At 39.3% G+C, this 26051-nt stretch overlaps 1 protein-coding gene across 1 annotated transcript in view; it reads right to left on the bottom strand.

The window, feature by feature from the left end:
- LOC143692247 (uncharacterized) overlaps positions 1-26051 on the bottom strand; it is a 48275-nt gene that overhangs the window by 9661 nt on the left and 12563 nt on the right. Inside the window, exon 2 of the mRNA XM_077172152.1 lies at positions 1996-2076. The gene's annotated coding sequence lies outside the window, so the exon portion shown is untranslated. The remainder of the gene's footprint in view (positions 1-1995; positions 2077-26051) is intronic.

Here is a 26051-nt window from a genome sequence, read left to right as displayed (position 1 = left end):
TTAAGCACCAGCATTTTAAGAGGAAGAAAAAGCAACTCACCAAAACAAGAGTTGAGTAAGGAGCACAAAGGTATTAAAAATCAATGTGCTATAACTTCTGCTACCAACCAGCTTGGTCAACTCTGTACCAATGTGCTGGCTGGCTAACTCATAAGAGCTCACAATCACAAAAGGGAAGTTCTGTGCTAAAAGTAAGTTTTAAAAATTGGAATAATGCAGAGTTTCTGACCGGGAGGTTCAGAGAAGTGAACAGTGAGCAGACCTACTCTCTGCCTGTTCAGCCATTAGAGAAAGTTAATTCCTTTGACAGGGCACTTTGCCAGCTCTGACTTACCTGGCTGAGCCATTTTGGAGTAATTAGGACCATTTCCATTTCAGAGTAGTCCTGTCCCACTGTTGCTGCTGCTCATTGGAACAGGCAGCAGCTGAGAGTCTTGCAGAATGGATAATAAAAGAAAAGTGCAAGTATGGCAGGTTCTGCTGGTGCACATGCATGTTAAAACACAGAGAATTACTCTGTGGCAAAAATGGCATTTTCAGACAACAAACACAGAGGTAACTACTGTGAGGGGAAAGGGTGGCACTGCTTAGAATTGCCTGGTAGGAGAATTTAGGTAGAAATTATTAGATGGCAATTATTAAGTGAGGAAAGAATGCTTAGATAATAAGCATCTAAAGATGCTTAATAATTCTAAATTTCCCAATCAAAGCTGACAGGTATTTTCAGAACATTTTGGGAAGAAAAACATTTGAATGATATTTCATTAAGAACTTGATCTTATTTTCTTTGTTACAAAAGATTTGCAAGAATTATTTCAAGAATTATTTGCTCTAGCTTGTTTTTAGTTTAACATACCTGAGGCACCTGCATCCGCATTGATTGTCCCACTCAGAAGAATAACTGGGGGGGGGGGACGGGAAACCTCAGCAATCAAGTTTTAGCAAATTGCTGTCTTTTTCCGCAGCACTTTCCTCTCCCACTCCCTATGTCCCTACTAAGAGCAAAGATCTTTTTATTCTCACAGCTGCTGCTCAGCACATCTTGACCTACCATGTGCTGCTGCAAGTATTGGTATAGGTCATTAAAAAACTTAAATTAGAGATTTGGATGAAGCACAAAAATTCCCAGCCTGTGAATTCTGGATGAATTTGTAGTGTGATTGTTTTTTTCATTATGCCTTTAATCAATCTATTTGTATGCAACTTTACTCAGACATGACAATAGAACTGTGCTTATTATAGATTAACAGGAATTTTGTCAAACCTCAACAAAATGTGAAGCAAAAGTGTCATCAGGTACAGCATGACCAGTTTCAACTTCACTTTTAAATTAACTTGTATAACACTGTAGCAAAAAGACACGTATCTGCATCCAAGAATGTTTTACAAGCGTAGCAGTGCTTTTTCTCACAATTCTCTCATGCTTGTCACAAAAAACTTACACTGTCTGGAAAATTAACTGTTCTAGGGCATATGATCAGTCATTAATTTTGAAAGCTTCCAAAATTCTGTAGTTCCTCCTCTTCTAGAATAAGCTTTTTACTTCAGTTATTCAGAGCTTTCCTTCGAGGGGAAAAAAAAAGGAGAGAAAAAAAAAAAAAAAGAAAGAACAACAACAAAACCAAAAACATCTAATTCAGAATTACTAGATTTCACATATTTCATATCCGTTTTACCAAAACATCCTAAAGAAATAATAGAATAGCAGAATTAGACAGAAGGAGGCACAAAACATGCAAAGATAACAAAAGGGGATTTTCACCTTTGAAAAAATGACCAAAAAGAGCAAAATTTCACAGGAATTCTAGATGGTTCCTGTGGAGGGCCCAGAACTACAGCAAAATCATGTTGCACAAAGGAGGGCAACACAGCAGAAGTCAGACTGATGGAGGGGTGAAAAGATAAAGGATGAAGGTTTTTATAGACCACATTTGAATCAAGTACCTGGAGAGTCTTTATGCAGAAGCTGGGGCTGGGGGGAATTTTGGTAAGTACCTGTTCTCCAATGTTTGGACTCCAACACCACAGCTATTTGGGTCCCAAGATCTTCATGTGCAGATGATCATATCTTGGTGCCTAAAATAAAGAAATAGAGCGATGGCTTAAACACTGTGCAACTGTCTGCAGAGGAAGGAGCAAATGCAAACCTGATGCCGTTAAAATGGTTTTCATGGCCTTACAACCCACGTAAGTTACAGTCCCCAGGCCGTGCTGTGCTTACTCAACATACAGAAAAAGGAATAAGTGCTGTGTTTGGCATGACTGTATGTACTTCTGATGACATTCTTCTGAAGACAACCTGGTACACTGAGTTCCAGTGAGGGCATTGATACATAATACAAAGAGATCCCAGTGGTTTCTAAAGGCAACAGGAAAGTGAATCTTGTGAGCTCAGAAATGAACAGGGTAAAGCTCGAAAAACAATTCTTCAGCAAGTAAGGCAGGGGTTTTCTGCCAAATCTAAGGACTCTGGTCCTTTTTGCTGAAATTCACAACTGGAATGTTGCTGAGAGAATACTGAAAGAAATACTGAAACACAAAGTGCTGCAAGGAGAAGTATCTGTGGGGGCAATAATTCAGCAGAAACAAGAAGTCTGCAGCCCCAGGAGCAGGGACACTGAGGCAGCCTGGTGTGCTACTCTGAGAGAGGCAGGAAACAAAGGATGGAGTGGTGTGGAGGTGTTGTGCCATGCTCTGTTTAAAGCAATGTAATCAAAGAGACCTAAGACAAGGAAGGGTCCAAACAGTGACCAAAAGTTGAACTTTGCTTCATTAACTCAAAAATATATATTGCTTTTAACACTCCCTCTTATGCCAACAAAATAAAAGCTGCATATGCATGGCAAGTGTGAATAAAGTCCCTCAGATTTCACCTGGTCATAAAATTACATCAGTTAGAACTTTACCTTTTTCCCACTCTCAAAGAAAACAGTAGGCATGTGACTTAAGAGGGAAAGGAGGTCAGAGGAGACTCCACCTTTCTGTTCTGGGGCTGTTGAAGGGCTATGCCCATCTCTGCCCATCTCCTCCCCTATAAAGAGGCCTATGGAATAAGCTCCATTCTCTGGTGATATCACTGACTTACCTTTCTGATACCAGTGCCATGGCAATTTCTGACCCACAGCAATCAATAAATCACATTGTTCATGAAACACCATATTGACCATGACCAGACTTACAGCACTGAATTGGTTCTAATCAGAAATGGAACCCAGCCACAACCAGCCCCTCTGATCCCTGAGGTCCAGCTGGAGCACAGGGTAGATGGGGTATGTTCTGCCAAATTTCATACTTTAAAAATATTTTCTGTGAAAGTGTATGATTAAGTTCTTTCAGGTGTTTGGACAGACAGACAATATACAGCTGAGAAGGGGAAGATCTTGCTGCCTCTGGGCCCACTGTGTCTGCTTCAACTCTGCTCTGAAGTTTTCCTAGGCAGTGGCTTTTTGGCTTCCCAAATGCTTCAGCTTTCCTTTCCATGTGAGACAGAAGGTGTATGTACAATATGTACAATCTGCATGTTTTCAGTGTGGGCTCTGCCCCTTTCTGGAGGCAGGGCAAAGCACAGCCCTTTACAAAGGGAATATGTTTTTTCCTTCTCTCAGGTAGCAGCACAGCCCAACCAGGACAAAAGCACCACACAAAACATGGCAGTCACATAAAAGAAAAAGGAGTCACCATTCTGGGAACCTGCTGGTCACATAAATAAAGCAGAACACTGTGTCAGGAAACCACAAACATACAGTCAGGCTTCATTAAAGAAGGGAAATCCATCTCCCTTGAACAACTGTGAGCTGCTCAAGGTTTACTGAAGCTCCCTCTCCTGAATTTGAGACTCTTCCAAAGACAGAGTGGGAAACTGAGGCAGAAATTGCTCTCAGTTTTATGCTAATTTCATGACTAAAGAGTCTTCCTTTTTTTCACTAAGCAAATTGGAAGTCACACCTCACCCAAGATTTTCCGGTGTCTTTTGGGTCAGTTCTGGAAAGATCTAGCTCACAACAGTCTCTAATCTGAAGTCCTATCACTGCTGGTTTTTGACTTCTGAATCTAATTCCTCCAGGTACCCAGACCTGAGAAGATCCTGGTATCTACTGGTTTTATTAGGGCAATGATGAAGCGTATGTCGTTATACTTCTTTGAGACTTCATTTTCCAAAGGTCAGTTTCCTCATCCAAATGAAAACAATGACACTCACTGACAACACAGAACTCAAAGCAGCTAGAATGCAGGAAGAATGTGATTTTCTGCTTTCTCTTTAAAAAACTACCCCCTCTGTATTAGCTCAGTAGATTGTAAAATACTCATTTTCAAGTGCAAACTTTGGTTATTACCCTGCTGTCTGAATTCATGCCCCCAGGTATTCAAGTGTTCTTTTTGCCCAGATCTTAAACCTCACAGCCACAACTTAGAGCTGCAGTGAATTTAACAATCCAAAACAATGATTGCACAGAATCAACTGACAATGGGCAATTGCATCGGGAAAAAGAAGTATGATACCAAAAAGTTTTGTTGCAGCCATAAATGAGCTACCTTTATAAGAATTCCTTAATCTACTAAGCATTTCTAAATGGGTTTACTCTAATTCTCCTTCAAATCTTGAATTTATGACTTTAGTTTTAATGGACTTATTCACTGAATTCTGAGTGTTCTGAACAGGTTCAACTGAAACATTTATTTTAAATAAGTGTAAATTATACACTGCAAGCAATCACTTTGTTTTCTTCATATTATACAGTTTCAGTTTATTACAAAATAGACTTTTTCCCCTTGCTCTGCTATTTCAGTTTGTCTTTTATGGATATAGCTGATTAAACTTCAATAACTTTAAGGATAGGGTTTACATTCTCCCTGTTGAGCCTTTATGTGTGATACATTTCACACTTGGATTTACTTCCACTCTGCAGACAAATGCAATGTGTACCTCAGAATTGTCTTTAGTATTTTCTATGCTCTTTCACACTACTAGTTATTAACAGCTTTTAAAAAGAGGAATTAGATGTTCTCAATTTTTTTATTTTCTTGATTGTAGGACTCATAAAAATCTGGCTCATTGCTCTTTGAAAGAGCATCTTTTGTCTATGGCTCTATGAGCTCTGAGCTAACCCTTTAGCTAACCCTTTCTGAGCCATTCCTTTAGTCAAGAAGAAAAAGATAATTATATTTTTGTATTATTAGTATATTTTACATTATTAATGTTAAGTTGACAACCTGCAGGTCTTCTCAGTTTTTTTTCCAAACAATTCACCAAACAATCAGTGTCTGAGGGCCAGTGACAACCAGTCAAGTCAGCACTTTTTAAAGATCAAAATTTTCCTTGTAGCCCAGATCAAAGCTGGGACTTTGAGCACTGCACTACAGGGGTTTTGTTTTCAAACAGAGGCATCAATGTCCTAAGTATCTGTGGATAAACTAGTAAGGACTGACTCCTGACAAAGTGACCTGCCTCTCCATCCCTCCTGCTGCCTGGACTGTCCAAGAAGCTGTGGAGCTCCTCGGGGAAGAGACTTTTTGGCTTGTGAATCAAAGAGGTGTTCAGACACAACGGCTGCATTCTCAATTGCTCTGTGCTCAGCAGCTTCTAGCTCAGTCTGGTAAGATCCCAGATGTAGGTTATGATTGATGAAGCCTGAATTTCAGGAAAGCATCCAGGATTTTTCACCTATACTAACGTTTTGGAAACAGAGACATATTAGCAGAGCACACCTACCTGAAACTTTGGCTGTTTCTTTGACATTTTATATCCTGGTAGCCAGAGAACACTAGACAGAGCAAAACAGAAATTATCTTGTTTCTGAATGAAAGCTGAAAGTAGAATATATCACTGAAGGGTAGTCAGTTATGGTATCTACATGTTCCATTCATGAAATCAGAATAACATGAAGAAAGAAGGAGGAAAACTGGGGATGAAGAAACTCCTTTCTCCTATGTCCCTAATTAACGTGACATGGATCACTAGCTGCAGGCTGTGTTTGTCACCTTTGAATTATTTATCATTTGTTTAAAAAAAAATATGGTTACTATTTGACAAATGGCTTCTGGACAGGGACTGCTTAATCTTTGCATGCTCAGGAGTTTCCATGGCAACAGGCAAGTCCTTGGCAAAACTCAAAAGAACAATTAAAAGTAAAGAGTTTTTTTATATGTATGGGATGCTTCCACTGACAGAGAACTTCAAAAGAAAAGGTGGATCCCTCTCAATTACCCATCCTTCATAAAAGTCTCATAAGAAACAATAAACAGAAAAGAGCTTTATGTACAGAATTTCCAGCCAGTTTTACATCTTAGGTTTAAGCCCAGGGAAAAACAACTGTTCACACAAGCCGGAACCCCACGATCTTAAGGACTGTTTCTAAAACAGGCCCAGAAGAGGATGAATATCTTGCAAAATGGAGGAATTAAATGCCTTTCATTTAATTCTGAAACCAGTATACATGCTCTTATCAAGCTGTGACAATGGTAAGGTGCTAAATGTCCTGCTGAAGAATTGGAAAAGAAACTTTTTCCTCCTTGTAGTCCTAATAAGTGCAGAAATGAAATTGTGAAAAGGGGAAAGAGATGAAATTTTGGTCTTGCAGCAACTAATTCCTGATGTAAATGGAACTGGTTGAATTCTCTGTCTCTGCTTCCCACCCAACATTATCTGTGTTCAGTGTGTCCAAGCTGCCAGACCTCCTCTCCAGGCAGCATTCCTGTATGCAGTACCTCATCACCGGACTCAGGGCTGCCTGGAGACTGAGACAGCACAAGAATATTGTTAATAATGTGCAGAAAAGCTCTTCAGATACATTGTTCAAAGCCTTTTTTAAAATGACCTGGAGTTGCATGCTCTGAGTCACATCTGACAAAAACTTCTTCCTGATGCACACAAAACCTGATCAGGTCAATGTAAAGAGAGAGGAGCACTTTTGCAAAACAAATCATAAAACCAGCTATCCTAGAGCAGGGATGCCTGGGAAGGTCTCTACATCAGCTAAGCAGCTGACAAACTGTGAAAAAAGTCATGAAGGAGCATGAGAAGAAACACGTGAGAAAAAAACAGAGAAGCAAGCATGACTGGAGGAAGATCCATTGTTCTTGGCAGCTCCTAAACATCATTACAACAAAAATCATAAATGATTACAGCAAGAGAAGGACCTGCTCCATTGTCTTGGGCAGTTCCAGCCCTGGAGGAATGGGTGTCTCATCTCAGCAGAGACAATTGCTGCTGCAGTTTGAGTGATCTTTAGCAATGCCCTTTAGAGGACCGTGGAAAAGGCAGCAATTTCTACTGCGCTTTGTTAAGGATTGTTCCATGTTTGTTTATGACAAACATGTACACAAAATCTTCTGGAGACACCCCAGAAGAGGTGAACTTTCTTTAATTCAAACAAAATTTTAAATCCTAGTGAACTTCCAGTGCCTGCTTTCAGTTAAATTTGCCAGGCATTCTGAGGGATCTGAAACTAAATAGTCAGAACAAATTGACACTTGCTTTCCTTCTCTATCAATATATGTATTTTAGGCAGCCTTTTATGGCCCAAACAAAATGCATTCAACTTTCCCCTGTGAGTTAAAACCTTTATTGCTAAGTTGGTCTATCCTTCTTGCTCTTCACAGGACGTGTGACCATTTTCTTTTTGTCATCCAGTTAGAGGCCATCAAAAAGACGCCAGAATTAAGGAAAAAATTTCTTCCACAGTGGGCTCTCATCACTGTCTTGGTTAAATACAGACTATCATATTGCCTGAATTTGCTTTATCAATAAACCCTAAATCTCTAGCTTATGAGTGCCAAAAAACCTTGGAAGAGAAAGGCATAAAGATAAACAATGTCATTGAAATCAGGCTGTTGACTCCAAGTAGGTCTTTAAGAGTGATTATTTATCACTAAATCAAATATCAAGGAAAATATTAAAAGGTTACTGAGTCAATAAGGTGTAAGTGCAATAAGTTGAAGCTGTAGGAACTGAAGGTTTTGCTCATTCAGCATGCCAATCTTACCATGGCTCTCCAGTTTTTATGTTTGCACCTCACATTGCCTAAGAAAAATAATCCTCATCAAAGACATTTACAAATTTCACTGTGAACTTAAATGTCTCCCTCCATAATTTCTCTTATATTACTTGAACTGAAGCATTTACACCAGTAGCATCAGCTACCAATTACTTGTGTGCCCTGTGGCAGTGCATCAAGGAATTGAGGCCATCATTGATTCCTCACGCTTAGCTCCATTCAAACCTGAATAAAATTGCAGTGCCTATTCCAAAGGTTGTACATTTCAAATCATGAGAACTTTTTCCATTACTTTTAGTGATCTTTGTAGCTGATCCTTGAACTTCTTTTCAGATATTTTCAGGTTTATACCAGCACAGAGCAAGGGTCTGATTGACCAAAGTGACCGGAGAGAGGAATTAATCCAGAGGGATATGTTTTAATTAATTTTAGCATTTTATCCACAACATACTTTTCAAAGGGCTGTTCTGCTCACTTAAGATTGTTTAACTTCACAGACAGTTACTGATTGATGCAGCTGCAACAAAGTCATTCAGTCAAAACCAGACATAAAGGACTGTCCCACCCTACAAACTAATCTACAAGGTATGGTCACACAGCTGAAAAGGTTTTCCTGTGAGGCACCCAAAAAAGAATGAAAGTTTTTAAACTGACCTTGACCTCAGACCATGACACTTAGCAAATTAGCCAGGAGACACTGGCTTGTAAAGATGCAGCCTCAGTGATCAGCCTGCAGAAAACAGATCAACCTACTGCAGGTTCTTTATGAAGATTTGCCAAGAACCATCTGATCGTTTGCCAGTACTAAGAGTGAGTTAAAAAGCATTCATGTAGCAACAGCAGGCATTTCACCCATATTCAGTAACATGCAGTGTCAGTCAAAATTAGGAAGCTTTTTCAATAAAAAAAAGCTGGAGAAGTCAGAAATCACCTGTGCTGAAGTCAAGAAATGTTGGTGAAGTTAGGGGAAAAAGCTGCAATCATGTCAAGATATTAGGAGATTACCAAAGCAGGTAAAAGAGAGAGAAAAAAACCTGATTCAAATGTGGTTCTTACGAATTGTTTTTTACTAATGAGCTTTTTTCCTAACCTTTTTGTTGGAGGCAGGGTGTGTTTGTTTTTTTGGGGTTTCTTTTTTTGGTTTTTGGTTGTTTTGTTTTTTTGGGGTTTTTTTGTGGGGTTTTGTTTTGTTTGGTTGGTTTGGGGGTTTTGTTAACTAAATGGTTTTTACTAATACAGTTTCAAAAAATCGTGAAAGATATTAAAGTAAAAAAAACCAGCCAGTAAAATTGAACAGCTTTAGGGTAATTGAAGCCAGGTCAGAGAAACCTTGGGGAAGGTTATTAAACTGAGAGTAAAAATACCAAGCAAATGATTCTGAGGGCATGATGACAAACCAGTAACTAGAGCCATTTCTTCTGGAATTACTTGAGGAGCTATTTTTAAAAGCCCTGACCTGTACACCCCCACAAGCTTTATTAGCAGAGGCATGCTAAACTCTGCTACTACCAAAACTATGGAAGAGTCAGTGGGACCACAACAGGGTTTTCTCTTCTGAGCACTTGATTTGAGCCAAAAAACCTCCCCCATATGTTTGTTCACAATTAGGAAAGTCTCACCTCAGATGCAACTTGGACGTTCAATAATTCACATTGAGCCCACAAGCAGCTACACAAGACCATCTCTTAAGCACTTGTTAAGGGATCAAATCATGTTAAGGAACAAAACATAATCAAAGATTTGCATGGTACAAAATGCAAAGGGGACACAAAGTATGATTTTCAGAACAAAGCACTGCAGTGAAGGCAGCAGAGTCATTCCTCAGAGTCAAAATCTACAAAGACAGAGGTCAGGCTCTGAAAGTTTTTTTTTCCCAAATGTGAAAATGCCTGAAAATTTGAACAACTGACAAAAGAGCCAAGAGAGAGATATGTGTGCAAATTGAAAGTGGAAAAGGTAGTTGTTAGGTGGTGCTAACAACAGGATTGGTTTTCACAACTTTGTGGCGCAAGTGCAATGGGTGGTGAGGCTGAGGATGCATTCCCAGTGGGTACACATGTGGAAGCACAGCTATATAACACCTGCATTAATGGATGCACAAGCCAGACAGGCAGACTAACATGGACAGAGGGCAGCCAGTCTGAGGAACAAGGGCAGACTCTCACAGGGAGTATAGTATCAGCATCCTTTCATATGCAGGGGAAAAAAAGCACCGCATCAGTAAAGATGCTTTGCAGGTAATTTAGTAGTCAAAACCAAAGGGAAATACACTGCCTTTATAGGCTTTCAAATCATTACTGTGCTGGTTTAGGTAGGATGGAGTGAATTTTCTTCACAGTAACTAATATGGGGTGTGCTTAGGATTTGTGCTAAAAACAGTGCTGGTAACACAGGGATGTTTTCCCTACCCAATGTTTCCTGTAGAGTTTCATTTACAAATTAAAAATCTTTATGGGGCATTGGGATACAGGTTGTAAATACTGTATGGGACTTCACTGTGTTTTGCTTGTTATTGTCGCTTTTGATTTACTAGACCCACAGATGTTTGCTCTGGCAGAGGAGCAAAGCAAGTGAAAGATTCCCAGTTCATCAGGGTGCTCAGAAAACCTGGAGCAATGGGTATGAACAGCACAGCCCTGGTTCTTCTGAAAAGGACCAGTGGCTCAGACTGGCTGCAGGGTTTCATGAAACATAGATCCTACAGCTGGTCCCAGTGTACGTACTAATTAAATGTCTGATTTTCCAAGAAGTCAGTTGAAACTTCCAACTTATTTCCAGTAAGGACTAATTAAGTTTCTAAATTCCTCAGCAAGCTTGATAAGTAATGCTCAGGGAGTGTGAGAGCTGTTAAAATACCCAGCTCTTCTCTCCATCCCAGAAAAATATTATCTGGTGATGATACAATAGACTTCAGATGGAGACAGTGAATTGTGCAGGAAAACCATCACTGAAGAGGGCACTACCTCCCTCCCTGAGCTCTGGCTTCAGCTTCCCTCACTGAGGGCTGAGGGAAAAGATCCTGATCAGGACTCTGATAAATGAAAAATAATTCTTCTTCACGTGGATCTTACTACAGCCAGGGGATGGCACCAGCACCAGAGGCATGCCATCATGGAGTTGTGTGTTTCTGCAAAACAGTACAGAGCAGTTTATGAATGCCAGCATTTCATTAATGAGCTGTGAGAACCAATCACATTGATCTCTCCCTTTTTTCCCAGTCAAGGCTGAAACTTCATCTGTACAAATCACAAGAGCAGGCTCAGTCCTCACACAGGCAAGGGAGGTATTTGTACTCAAAGACAACCTGACTTTGCCTCATCTTCTCCTATTTTTTGATTTATGCCACATCATCCTTGTAGGGAACTATTCGTGATTTTTCTCTGGCTGGACTTTCAGGGGCTGCAGAGAAGTGTCCTGTCAGATATACTGGTGGTGACGAGGAGCATGTGTCAGAGAAATTATGAGAAACATTAATCAAAAAGTCAGGCAATAACAGACCTACCACAGAAACTGTTATCCCAGTTATTGCTGGGACTTAAAATCTGGTTTTTCCAGACTGGCCATGTCCTCTCTGACACACAGACTCCCAAATGGTCATTTTTCATTGGGTTTGCCAAGTCCTGTGCAGGAAAGGCTTCTCAACAATGCCCAGTCTCTTGATTACTATTAAGTCATAACAGACAAAGAGCCAATTCAAAATGACAGCCTGGCATCCTTTTCTTGCACCATGGAGATCATATGGAGCAGGGAAAGGACACTGCAGAACCTTCTATGTCTTATAGCAGTTTCAACTTTGTAGTCTTATATATCACAACAGTTCTATTATCATTAGGTGCAAGGTGCAAGGATTCCATATCCTCAGAGTTTCATACCTCCTCAATGTTTCTCACAGGCAGCTCCTCTAAGCACTGACTCCTCTTGTCCTTGCAGTAGCTATCAGCTGACCCCTCTGGCTTCATAAATTACAGAGACAGCAAGCTGACTCCAATTCTGTAGAACTCCCTTGGAGGAAATCCTAAACCAGTTATTATTTGTACAATTACTCCTGTTTCTTTTGATGAGACACTCAGCACTCTTCAGTTTGCCAACGCAGCCAGAGGAATGTAGAATACACCAAAAGTTAATGAAGTTCTTGATGATGATGCCCTCCTGAAGAGATTCCGCAAAGAAATTTGGGATTTGAAAAAGCAGCTGGAGGAAGTGTCTTCAAAACCTCGGATTCGTGCAATGGAAAAGGACCAACTGGCCCAACTGTTGTAAGGAAAAAAAATTCCAATCAAAAAGTACAGGAGGACAGAATACAAAACTTAACTGAGATGCGGGTGACTTCTGCTTCCTTTGCCTCCAAAGAGAATGTTAAAGCCAAGTGAAGAAGAGTTACTTGGGCTCCTGATAAAATAAACCAGGCAAACGTGAGCTTTTTTGAAGATGTTGAAAATGCAATGCCAACTGAAACAAAGAAAATGAAGTTGTCTCTGCCAGCAGTACCAGATGTAGAGGATTCTATCTCAGAGAACTCTGGATATGACAGCCATTGCCTGATGGTTCCCGATCAAATTTCAAAAGCAGAATGGATTGCTGATCCTAACATGAATTGGACCCAGAAAGACTTTGAAGAATCTGTGCAACTCTGTGAAGCATTAGCGCTAGAAAAGGATATTGCTGTAAACGAGGTCACCATCCTACAAGCTAACTTTGATAATTTAGTGCTGGAAAATGAGCAGTTGAAGTCAGAAATAAATGAACTGAAAGAGAGACTGAAGGAAAATCAGAAATAGATGAATTTGAAGCTCTGGAAAAGCAAACCCGAAAAGATCGTGAGATTCAACTAATGCATGAAATTACCAACTTAAAGAATCTCATTTCAAATGCTGAAGTGTACAATGAGGAACTAGAGGCAGAAATAAATTCCAAACTGGAACAGCTGAAAGAGAACAAAATAAAAATATTACAGAATCATGTGGAAGAACTACAAAAAGCAGAAGTGGAAAAAAAGGAGACATCTTTTGCACGATGTCTCCTTTCATACCTCCTCAATGGTTCTCACAGGCAGCTCCTCTAAGCACTGACCCCTCTTGGTCCTTGCAGTAGCTATCACCTGACTCTGACTTCTCTGACTCCTCCCTTTTATGCCACTTGTTCTTATCGGTTACAGGTGTTGCCTGTTATCATCCGGCCTGCTCCTAATCTTTAGTAATAGGGTTCAGCTGCAACTTGTTGGGGGATAAGATTACATTCTACATTACCCATACTACACAACTTCAAGTAAATATGATCCTAAAATACCAGTGACAAAAAATACTGCTGAGGGAAACACAAATAAGTCACCATGCCATAGTATGTAGTCATCACTTTGTGCAATGTTCATTGACTTGAACAAAATGATGAGACTTTATTCCCTGGTGAGAAGTTGAAGTAGTGCAAGCATATTTATAGCCCACAAACACACAAAGAAAACCTGTCAATCTCTACAGTGCAACTCCCATCTCGCCTTTCAGTCGTCGTGAATATTTTTGGTTGCAGAGGGCGGAAATAGATGGCAAACTAATTAACTCATTGACTTGATTCTCCCATTCAAAATGTTGCCATCTTTAGGAAATAGCAGGGGACACAAAGGGTCATCCCTTATTGCAGAACTCAGTGTACTGCACGTATTTTGGGTTACACTTTGGTTGCACTGGCTGGCTTTTCCTTTTACAAAAATATCCCTAAAAATGCAATACATAAAATAATCTTTGACTCCAGAAAGTTTATGCTCAACTCAAGCAAATATTTAATCCTCTATTACATAAAACATGAGCTGACACTGCACTTATTGTCATAAGCACTTCATTAAACACACTATTGGTCATGTATAATGTAGCAGAAATTGTTTGCTAAAGGAGCAGATCAGTTGGCATGTATTGGCTTACACTTTGCCAGGCCATGAAAATAATTTTCAGTCGGATGGTCAGACGTTAAAAATGGGAGAAAAAAATTGGAGATATAGCAGAGTTACTCTTGAACAAATTCTTGAGCAAATTTTAACAGGCTATGTTGAAATATCAGTTTTAAGATGTACTTGTAGATAATTAATTCATCCAATTTGATTAATTGTATGCATAAAAATGGCAATAGCAATTTAATACAGCCTAATAAACTAATATTTTCCACTTTTCCTCAAGACAGCTAAACAGTTACAGAACCTTCCCAAGGGTTTCACTAGAGTAATTCTTTTTCCTCTGGACTGCAAAAACATAATTTCCCACCTGCTGCCTCTCCTTAAATTACTCAGGAATGAGCCTCTGGATTCTGAAGAAAATCTGCTGCCCTCTCTGTACTCCTCCAGCTCTGTGAGGAAGGAGTGGACACTCACAGGGGTGTCAGCACAACAGCCAGAGCAGAGGCTCACCTACAAATCACAAAAGTACCAATCTGCATAAAATTAATGTCATTTTGACTTGAACTTGGATATAGGTGTACCAAAGTGGAATAACAACAGGATGCAAGGTTTCTGTGATCCTGGAAGCCAGGCACAGTTTTGGATAAGGATGTGACTGGTGTGATCATGCCAAAAGGCAACAACAGTGGGGAAATTTACACAAGAAGGATGCGTGTGAAGAAGAAAATCCAAATAAATGGAAGAGTGAGCAGAAGAGAAACCCTCCCCATATGGACAGGGAGGACAACAGCATAAATACAGGCATGAGGAGGGAGGACCTGAGAAGGAGGAAATCAAATTGAGCTTAGCTCTGACTTTTCTCCCTGAAGCTCTCTCACCCCTACTCACCATGATTTCAGGGCAAGCACCAATGTGGGACTCCAGCCCTCTGGACTCCCTCTTTGGCATAGGCTGTAAAAGCCACAGCTAATTTAGAATACAATTATTTAATTAGTGGTTAAACGTATAACAAGTGCTGATTAACGTGGTGTGAGAACTGGCCACCAGCAACAAGGGCATTGTTAATGAATTAATTCAATAAAGCTTAAAAGTGGCCTGATTTGTCAGTCTTCTAAACACTCCCATCATAGCAATCCCAAATTCCCTGAGATAGATAGGTAGGTAGGTAGGTAGATAGATAGGTAGGTAGGTAGATAGATAGATAGATAGATAGATAGATAGATAGATAGATAGATAGATAGATAATGTACACATATATTTTGCTGCAACACAGTACATAGATATAGGTGTTTTAGAGTGCACACAGGATCTCCCAAAGAAAAAAAGGAACCAGTGTGAAAAGTCTTGCATTCCATCTGCCTAATGGAAAGCTGTTTTTCTGATAAATCTCTTATGAGAGAAGACCCAGTGATATTCTTCTACCAATAGATCTTGATCTGGAATAATGGTTGGATTTCTCTCTTGTCTAAATGCATGGAAAGTGATCTTTCTAATTGTTACACACTATTATACCATACTGTTGATTTAAAATTATCTGTGAAAACAGAGAAAACAGACACAGATCTCTCAAAAACACCTGAGCTAGTTACAACTGGGCAAAAAAGTTGCAGCTTCCAGATACATTCCTCATCTAATAATTTGACATCCAAGAGAGAGTTAAGACTGCAAGTGATTGTGTGAAGACAGATCATGTCAAACTTTCTACATTAATCTCACTTGCATATTTCCTTTCATTTGTTCAGGTTTCTAGACACAAGAAGAAAAAGAAATCCAATCCTCAAATAACTTCTAGCAACAGGGCTTCAAAAGAAAAGAAATAATGTTCAGGAACTGTCATTTCAAGAGGTAGGCCTCAATGCTTCTACTCACAATAAACAGATCCTAATGTAGCTTGAACAATATTTTAAACAAAGGTGTAAAATAAAATCTGCTCTGAGTTGGATTTGGTCATTTTTCAAATTATAGTTAGAGCAAATGTTCTGCTGTATGTAGATTTATTACCATGGGATTTTTTTCAGGACATGTAATTCACTCGTGGATCTTCTGAAGTCTTTTCTATTCCAGTCTGTAAATAGATGTACAGGCTACCATCCGAGCATGACCATCTCTCAGAAAAAAATGATGACAAGAGTTTTCCCTCAGGACTTCTCACTTATGTGAAATAACGAGGTCCAGAGACTCTGAGGTTGGCAGGCTGGTTTACTGAAGTTTAGGATTTGGTCCTGTTGGCCATGACAAGGTGCAGTTAGTGAAGCTGTTGGATAACAATTTCAGTATGTCCCATTTCAGAAATCAAGGAGTAACCCTGCATTTTCTCACCTAATATGCCGTTAGAAAGAACCATTTTTTCCAGAAGTCTCTCACTGTACAGGAAGCTAACCCATCTGGATCTCCCCATGATTTCACAGGAAAACCTCTGGGGGCTTGGATTGTGTCTGTTTTTCCTCTTCCCCTGCAGCTGAGCCTGCAGCCACTTCTGACCCGGGGGCAGACCACTGGCTGTTCCTCACCAGCAGAATGGTGAGAAAATGGCACAACTTCACCTTAACCACAAGGTCAAGCTATCAACTACAGAAAGTTCCCATTCCCCTCACCTCCAACAGAGAAATTCTATTGAATTTCACTCAGCATTCAGCCTTTGTTTTTTTGCAAGCAATGCTCATTCTGACACAGCCTTGCCGTGTGAGTATACAAGTGAATATATATTTGCTTTAAAGCAAAGCCTTGGCTTAGAACAATGTATAGTGTGCTGGGCATGTAACCTGTGGGAATAAGATTCAATGTCTTTTTAATAAAATCTGTACGTTCAGGGAGTATGTTTTTCTTACAAAGCCTGTTGTGAGAGGAGGAATTCTCCACAAAAACTATGTACTTCAGTATGAGGCAACAATTCTTCCTTAACTTTTTCCATCCTTCCATCTCCTCCTTGATAAATGAATCTAATATACTTTCACTAACTAAAAAGAAGGAAGTAATTTAATTTACTATCAATAGAAAATGTTGTATTTCTTAATGCTACATAAGCTCCTCTTAACACTGGCAAACCCCATGCCTATGAAATACAGTTACCAAATACCCACTACCTACTTTGATGTGCCCCTCTCTATTTCATAACTGGGAGCTCTAAACTTAACTATTGCTGGAAGAAGAAGCAGGAAGTAATACACATCAGTAAATGTCTGTACAGCCCCAGAAAAGTTGATTTTGCTTGTGAAACCATAGACACAAAACTCTGATATTCAGATTTAACAGCAACAATAACTGAGCAGCTGAGACTCAAATATGACTACTGCTACATGATACCCCCATATGCCATTAATATGTGCCAGTCCTGTGAGACCTCCATTAAGTTTTAAGTTAATTTAAAAATTAACATTACAGTAAACTAGGAATACACATCAGAAAAATATCCTGAACCCAGTGCTGTGTTGGACTTGAACAAGATGACATAACTGTTACCTAATGGAAGCCAAACATGTCCTGATCAATGCAGTTTTCCACTCCATTACCAACACAGAGTCATTGAGAACCCCTAAACTGGTTATTCATCTAAGTGGTTTTTTATTGGCAATAAAACTTTCAAGCTATGACTTATGCATTAGTGCATATTTTCTTCTCATTTGTTCCTTGCTCAGTCCTTGTGTCCAAACAGATGGAGCAATAACAAAAAAAAAGTTATTCTAATGCTCTGTATTCCCACTGTCAATTACTAGAACACACAGTCTCAATCTCTTAGAATACTAGCAGCTCTGCAGAAGAGGTCAGATTTCATAAAAACCCCAGGGGGTTTAGTGACAGTAATTTAGAAAAGCAAAAAAGGTAAGTGTTCTCTTCCACACATCAATGCAAACAGCTTAAAGTGAAACACAAATGATGCAGAAGGCTTGGCATCAAGAGAGGCTCTGTGTAAAGAGGTGCTTCCAACTCATGATAGGAATAGGGAGAGAAATAGTGGACTTGTCTTTACAAACAAGCTGTGGGTCTACTGGTAGATAAAACTAGCACTGGGAGATAAAATAAATAATGGGAAGGATTCCACTGATTGATGAATGGAAAAAGATATTTGCTTTTACAAATAAACTTTAGGTTTGCTGATAAATGAAATTAGACATTGAAAGATGAAAGAAACAATGGGGAAGAAAAACCCCTAAATTCCATAAGAATTAAAAATGAAAAGGGAGGGTTATATATCAGAGGGAAAACTTTGGTATCAGGCGTATCAAGGAGTCTGTACCTCTCAAGTACCTCAGCCAATGGGGAAAGAGAGAAGGGAAATGCGGCCGGGAAACTGGGAAAAAGGAGGCTGCATCCTCCAAAAATTTGAGAGTTCCCAGGGGAATGCCCCATGGCCTCTCCCTTTATTTGAATAAAGCCAGAAAGGACTCCTCTGTCTCTTTTTTGGACATAAACCTCTGGTATTTGTGGATTAATTTTCATAACAACAGTAATAAGTAGAGTAAATTTTTCAGGACAAATAGATTTAGTTATGAAATGGCTGTTTCTAATACCAGTCAATCTAGCAGGCAGCCCAAGGAATGGAAATTCAGCTCTCTGGGCAGTCAGTGGAGGCAGGTAAGCACTTTCAGAAGGATGAACCTTCTGAGCAGCACAGAAGAGAACAGCACCTGTCTGCTGGCAGCTTCACAGCTCTGAATATGCACTTTGTTCAGAAGCACTACTGTGATCCAGAAGGATGTGTTTTCAAAGAGACTTCTCATCTCAGGCATTCGAAATCTGTTCTTCCCTCCAAGTGCTTAAGTACCCTTGAAAAAGAGGAACTTAGGTGAAAACAGAACTTACAGATATGAAATTACTTTTAACTTCTATCTTACTCTCATCTTCTGTTTAAAATCATGGGTAGAAGCTGCAGATAAATATTACAGGATCCTTTCTGACATGAAGTGTGTTTTGCAGGCTCATAGTCAGCATGACACCTTGATGCTCACAGGAACAAGGGACACAGAGAGGAGTTCAGCAGAAAGAAGGAGTGTAAACTGTCATCACATCCTTCTTGTCAGGACTAACTAAAGAAACTTCACAGGACCTGCTGTATCAGAAAATTCAGTTTCCTGAGAATCTTGCTGTTTCCTGTGAACTGCCTTACTTTGATAAGATGTTGTTCAGCATATTGAGCCCACTTTGAATCACAACAAAGCATTTCATTATAACTCCTCTGACAGCAGTTCTGAGCCAGATATTCCAAACAATTCTTGGGAAAGGCCATTACGTGTTTATTTATCCTTGAAATCATTGAATTTTAAACTTCTACTCCATAAGGCTCTTCCAGCTTGCTTGTGCTTTGGACTCTTACAGAGTGCAGAAACTGCTTATGCCTGTCTGCTTTTTTACTCAAAACTGGTTTTCTAATCAAAGAAGAGGACAGCAACCCATTAAATAAGGTGCTTACATGTAGCATTTCTCCACAGCATGCATATTATCTCAGTGCTTTAAGGAAGAGAACTTTCTATGTGCCAGGTTTGCCACTGACTGTACAACTGGCCAATAAGGCAATAAGTATTTATTATTATTATTATTATTGTTATTATTATTATTATTATTATTATTATTATTATTTAGAATCAGAAAGAGGTTGCAGGTTTACTAAAACATTGCAGCAAACAACACTCAAAATCCATTTTTGCAAGAGATTGGCAACATCAGGTCTCTTTTTGCTCAAAATAATCAATGAGCTTTGAGTTCACAGTTCTTTTTTATCTGCATCTAATGCACCTCTTGCACTACTAAATGTTTTCATTTATATCCTGCGTGCTTAATTAAACCTCACTGACTACTCCACCAGTAAAGTAGGAGTAATTTAGAGGGTAGCTGTAAAATGAATTCGTAGAACAGTATTAGCTTGGCCACAGTTTTCTCTAAACTACTGCTGCTGTTAGAGCAGCTCTGTCATAACACCAATTCTGACAAAACAATAATATTTCAGGACATCAATAATAAGCTGCTCAAAACAGGTGATTTTGTACTTTATACTGATTTCCTCTGTTTTACACTCCCTTTTCTTCCCTCTCCCTTTTCCAACCCGTCTTCCTTTCCCCTCTCCTCTCACCACTACCTTACCCTTCCCTCCCCTCCTCCTTTTCCCTTACTTCTTCTCTCTCTCCCTCCTAACTCACGAAATCTGAAAAATCATTAAACAGAATCTGAGAAACACAAATTCCAAGGCAGTAAAAATAATTTTAAAAGCCTGGATGCCTAACAACATATTGAATTTTCACACCTGCATCCCAGGTGGGTGAATCACTTTATTCTTTCAGAGGAGACTCACAGATCCAAACCTGTCCTGCAGGAGGATTTGGTGCTGTGACTGCCCTGTCCTTTAACCCAGTTTACACATCCCAAATTTCCCCATCAGCTGTCCATGGTCTGAGCCAACCCTCCCATGTGCAGGATCAAGAAACAGCAGCATCTGAGTCCATCTCTGAAATGCCCTGGGGGAAGTTCAGTGTCTCTGCTAACTCTGAGTGGGAGTGCAGCTTCTTAATTTGTCCTCCTAAGAAAAGGCCTAAAACCTGGTTGATGTAGATCCTTCCCTTTCTGGCCTTTCTTCCCTTTTCCATCACTGGACTGAGCTGACTGGGACTGGGCACATCTTTAATCTCCAGGGTGGAAGTTTGTAACGTTCCACCTCACAAATTAGGATTTGCTCCAGCAATACCTCATGCTGCTGTTTCTAAAATAAAGCTTCCTATTTCATGGAGAGCAAATACTCAGGTAACGTGAAATTGGAAGCATTGATGGGTAGTTTATGGGGTGGGTTCTCTTTAATATCTTTAGTGAAACCAGGTCAACTTAATAGGTTCTCTTGAATGGGATAGAACTTTTTTTAACTATAATTTTCTCCATGGGCAGGGACTCTACAAGAAGACCAGAATGTTCTTTTTCTTCTATAGATTTATCTGGCTCATGGACATTGCAGGTCTGCTTTTGATCAGAAATAGATTGTTGACTTTTTATTGTATTTTCATTTGATAATATAAATGCAAATTATCCTATGTGTGCCCAAAGAGGAGAAAAAAAAATTATTTATATTTTAAAAAGCTCCTTGGGGAAAACATTAAAATTTATCATTGTAGGAAAAAAGTATAAGTTTTCATGCAGGGGTAAAGGTTGCTGTTGAGCTAATTATTTTAAAACTGGACAGCTATTTTCTAGTGCATTGTTTCATGGTGTTTAATACACTGAGCTCACCCATGGCTAAAAATAATTATTTTCCTTTGATAATCTACAAAACATTACAGTGGATACTAATCTTTTTAGCAAAGGGAAGTTGGAAGCATAATGTTGAGTCATATGTGTTTAGTTTATTCAAAGCCAAAACAGAGAATAACTCATAGAATCAAATGAGATTGGAAAAGTCTTTTAAGACCATTGAGTCCAACTTGAGCATCTAACACTGAAAATTTAATAGTTCAGATCCTTGGTTAACATATAAGTTAATACTGAAAGAAGCCATGGAAATACTTCAGCTAACATTCTGCTAAAATAGTCATGGAGCAATATCACCTGCAATGTTTAAGTTTTTTAAAATAATCTAAAATTTCTCTACCAGATTTCCTAACTTCATTTAAAAATGCTTTTCCAACCATTGAAGTGATTATTAAAATGTTTAAAATGCAGAGCACTGACATACTTCTTGATATCATGGCTTAGAGGAGTAAAAATTGTTGATTAAACCTAAAAAAGGCTAATGCCAGAATATTAAAAAATCTGCAGGATTTAGCAGGGGATTGATAATAATAATATTGTAATAATTTTCTCAGCTGCTCAGTGATTATTCATAAGGAAAAAGACTGCAGACATCTACTTAAAGCTTGTACTACCTACAAGAGAGATCTTCTGCTTCACTAATTTTGAGAGCTACAATCAATCCATGGAGACTTTTTTCATACAGGTGCATAATTTCACTTATATGCAAGTCTTTTCCGCATGCAAATACATGTTGGACCTGGATTTTCTCCTTGCCCAAAAATTGGACAAAAAAAACCCAGTTACATTCTAACCGTCCGGGTAAATTATAAAGAGTACAAAACTGGATTCACTAGGATGAGACCCAGTGAAGCTGTCTGTGTCTGGCTAGGAGATGTTCCATATCCTAAGACATTTCATGTTTCAGAAGTTAGGTTTTTTTTCATTCTTGAATAAAATCCAGAGGTTTTGATTATGTCTAAAACAAATTAATCAGAAACAGGCAGGCACAGCTGCAAGGTTTTCACTGTTCATACAATCACAAGTTTGAGCTTAAATGTGGGTATTTTTAGAGTATGATTAAAGTAATAAAAAAGGCAATTTACACATCCCAGAAACTAAAGCAGGTTCTCAACACTCACTTAGAATTTGGTATTCTAGGTTCCCTGTCCCCCATCAATATTTGGTTTTAATAAACTGAATCAAAATTGCAGAAGAATTTTGCCTTGCCCTCAAGGTGCCTGATAATTACGAGATGAAAAACAATCCATGTGCTAATGAGAATAAAACAAATGAGTAGGAAAAGCAGGTTTTTTCAAAAAAAGGTCTAGAGATTTTATGGCAAAACATTCTACTGCTTTCACTGAGCCCCCTCCTGTAACCCACATGATTACCAAAACAAAGCTCTTAAGGGTGCCACTAGTGCACAATGACTGCACAATATGTTTTCTGCTTTTACTGGGATGTGGAGCTGCAGAGAACCAAGATCTGGCAAAGGTAACAAGGAAAGGAAACCTGTTAGCATGTTGTGATAAAGTGCTGTGAAATAGTCAACATAATGTCTGTATTTGAAAGTGTTGGGGCAGTGCAAAGACAATGTATCTGGCAAAAGATGAAAATTGTTCTTTTTTTGTGAATAAATATCATCCAAATTAGTAAAAAATTATAAATAGGAGAAATTAGAGGGAATACATTGTTTTCAGAAACACAACTTGAAAAAGAAATTAGTTTATAAAAAGGATGAGTGTTTATAAGCCTTTAATGCATGACTACAAGGGACTAATGAGGATCTCTATGCAGCAAAATAAATGGAAAGTTTATGTTATTTACACTGAGTTTTTCTTCAAGGTAAAGTTTCAAGCAAATGTAGAACAGTAAGTGCTACAAATTTACCAACAGAAAACTCTGAGAAAAAACACAAGACCATTTCTAGAAGCCTTGATGATGTCCACAGTTAGCAAACACTTTAAAGGCAGACTTGTGCTTCTAACACTGGTAGCAACAAACCACTATTTCCCTCCTTGATAGAATATCAGATTTGTTCATCTCCTAGTGCAGGGTCAATAGCTGTTAGTAAGATGTAGCACAAAAAAAAGGGAAAAGTCAGAAAAGTGTGTTTCTGTCCCGTTTTGCCACACAGAGCATCAGGCTGCCCCTGCAGGGAACATCTCCTCCCACAGCGCTGTGAGCTCTCTTGGGTTACCTGTGTGACATATGGTGGGTGCTCAGGCCATGAGAGAGAAGAACATTTCCAAAAATATAATTATGGCTTCATTTTTGTTTTTCTATAAGTACTGACTAACTCAGTTTGAATCACTCAAGTTACTCTGGATTTATCCACAGGCAGCTGGAGCAGAATTTTACCATGGGCACCCTTGACTTCTTGACAAATTCAAATTCAAAACAAAATACAACTCAAAAACCACCCAGATGAGAATGAAAACTTAAACAGCTTTCATTATAAAGAACCATTTAACCAGAATCTTTAGGTTACAGGTAAGGGCAGCCTTCAGAAATGCAACCACAGCTGTGTGTTCCCTGTCTGTGGCTGGGAACAACTCCCATTTTTAAGTTTGTTTAAATCAAACAGTAAATTAAAATGTAACATGTCTCCAGACACTGGTCTGTGCTGCTCCATCTCCAAGCTCTTCTCCATTTCATCCCTCCCATCCTCCATTCCTTTCCTTTCTGGGATTTGTTACCCTCTATTTTTTTTATACAAAGAGCTTCTTCTGCCTCAGGAGTCCTTGGGAGCCACCAGTCAGCTGCCTGAGGAAATCCCCAAGTTTCTTGATGAATTCACTCTCCTCTAGTTTGTGTCAAGACATCCAGTCCCCAAGGCTTCCTCCTCCTTGAGCAAGTAAATGTGCTGCTTACAAAGCTACCTTGGGGAACAAACTTGCCCTCTTGCCATGAGCCTTGTCCCCCTCAGCACTTTTAACTCCATGACTCCGGTCCTGAATCCAAGTCCTCCAAGATGTTTTTTGCAGACATTTACAAAACAGAAAGAGAGAGAGCATGAAATGCAACAGCATTTTTTGTAATATTGCCCTTTCAGGGTGAAGACAGTTTGAAATTAAACCAGCTGGAGCTTGACTTGTCAGTCAGACCAGCTTGTGAAGAGCTGTGCTCTTGACTGACATGTATCTCTGCCACGGGTCAGTACCAAGGTACATGAGCTGTCAGGGAAGTGTGAAGCTCATGAGGCTCTCAGATAAACTCGCTGCTGAAATCAGTCCACACAATCCACATGTCAGGTCTCATTTCCACCTACACAGTTAATGGTGTGTGGTTTGGGGCTTGCCTTCTTAACAGGCATAAGCTTTACTTCTTTGTGTATATTTAGCATTTCTTAAGACACAGCAGGCCAGCTTCTTAGCTGTTATGAAATGTGTGCAATGCCAGAAGGGATGAGACCCTGAGCTGGCTGTCTGTGTAAGAAAACCTTGAATAATTATCTGGTTGACAAAAGCACATGGAAAACAGGGGCTTCAGATGCTGAAAATTTAAGCTGCTTATCACACACATCTTTTACCAGAAAATTGTTATCAACTACTAGAAAACTAGCTAGGAGGAATGGCAGTGAAGATTACCCCATTTCCTGATCCTTTGAATAAAACAGGGATTTTTCTGTACTGTGCTCCAGTTCCAGTAAAAGTCATCAGACTTGACATAGGAATAATCTGCTGAAATTCTGAGGTTCGTTTTACATGGGAAGAGAGGCACGCTGATTGCAATAATGGCTCCTTCTGTCCCTAAAATCTGTGAAACTATTAAGTCCAAACTATTAAGCTGGAACAATGCCAGCTCATAGCCAGCTGCTAATGTGAATTTGAAGAAGACAGGCCTACAGTGGGGCCGTGCCCCATCAGCTGTAGGAGTCTCTGTAGTGTGTTCCTCATTTGATGGATACAAACACAAACTCAGCTGTTCAGGTCACTGCACGGGGAGTAGCATTTTTTAAAGGGATGACTCAGGAAAAAAAAATGTGCTATTCTAAAATCAGATCTGAAAAACATTAAAGAGAGAGCCTCACAAAAAGGCAAAGACTACTTAGGTAGAAGACACATGGGAAAGAAAACAGGATTTTCTTGTGCCCTTACAGTGGCTGTCCACAGGTTTAGAAGAGTTCTTTCAGAAGAAATTCCTGCAAAAGTCTTCCCTCACACCACGCTGTGATGTGTCAGAAACCTCACTTCAATGTGTGTGAGCAGCACATGGTGACACACCTGGCACAGCAAGGAACAGCTGTGTTCTGCTTCACACTGAAGCTCCCAGACCCTAGGCCGCTGCTCTTTGCTAGAAATCCAAGTGTAATGTTCTAATAACTTTAATTTCTTCAGCTTGTGCAAGCTGATTATACCACACAAATTCATGGGCCACTGCAATAAAATAACACTCAGTGGCAGGGCAGTTTTTAACCTGCATTTGCTGATTAGGAAGCACAGCAAATAAAAATTGCATTCAGAGGTGCATTGCTACATAATTTTTGTGACACTTGATGGTGCCTTTAGTGCTATCCATGTCCATGAAGTGTTCATAAAAGGAACCTGTTGTAGTTTCATGGTAACCTGACTTCAGTCAGCATTGAATGATAAATCGGAGCATTGTTAAATGCAAATAATATTTCATAACATCTTCTCTTAAGATGTAAAATAAAAACTAGGAAGCTCTGTACAGTGCACAGGAATAGTAACACAGTGTTCTTTTGCTTAAAGTCAAAGCAACTCCTGATAGTCTCAAAACTATTTTGACTCTTTGCTTTTAGTAAGAAAGACTTCTCTCCCACCCTTTTATCCCTAGTGATTTCACAGGAAGTCCTGGTCTGCTGCCACTCTGAATAGATTTGAGCTACACAACTCTCTGTTTTCTCATAGCCACTGAGCCTTTTATTGTGCTGGAAACAAAACCTGGCCTGTTCTTAGCACTCTAATACAAACACACAGAGTATTTAAACATTATTTCATTCCTTC

This window comes from Agelaius phoeniceus, chromosome Z, assembly GCF_051311805.1.
Source record: "Agelaius phoeniceus isolate bAgePho1 chromosome Z, bAgePho1.hap1, whole genome shotgun sequence".
NCBI classification, from domain to species: domain Eukaryota; kingdom Metazoa; phylum Chordata; class Aves; order Passeriformes; family Icteridae; genus Agelaius; species Agelaius phoeniceus.
Note: the sequence above shows the minus strand (reverse complement) of the source record. Positions and strands in the feature narration are given on the sequence as shown.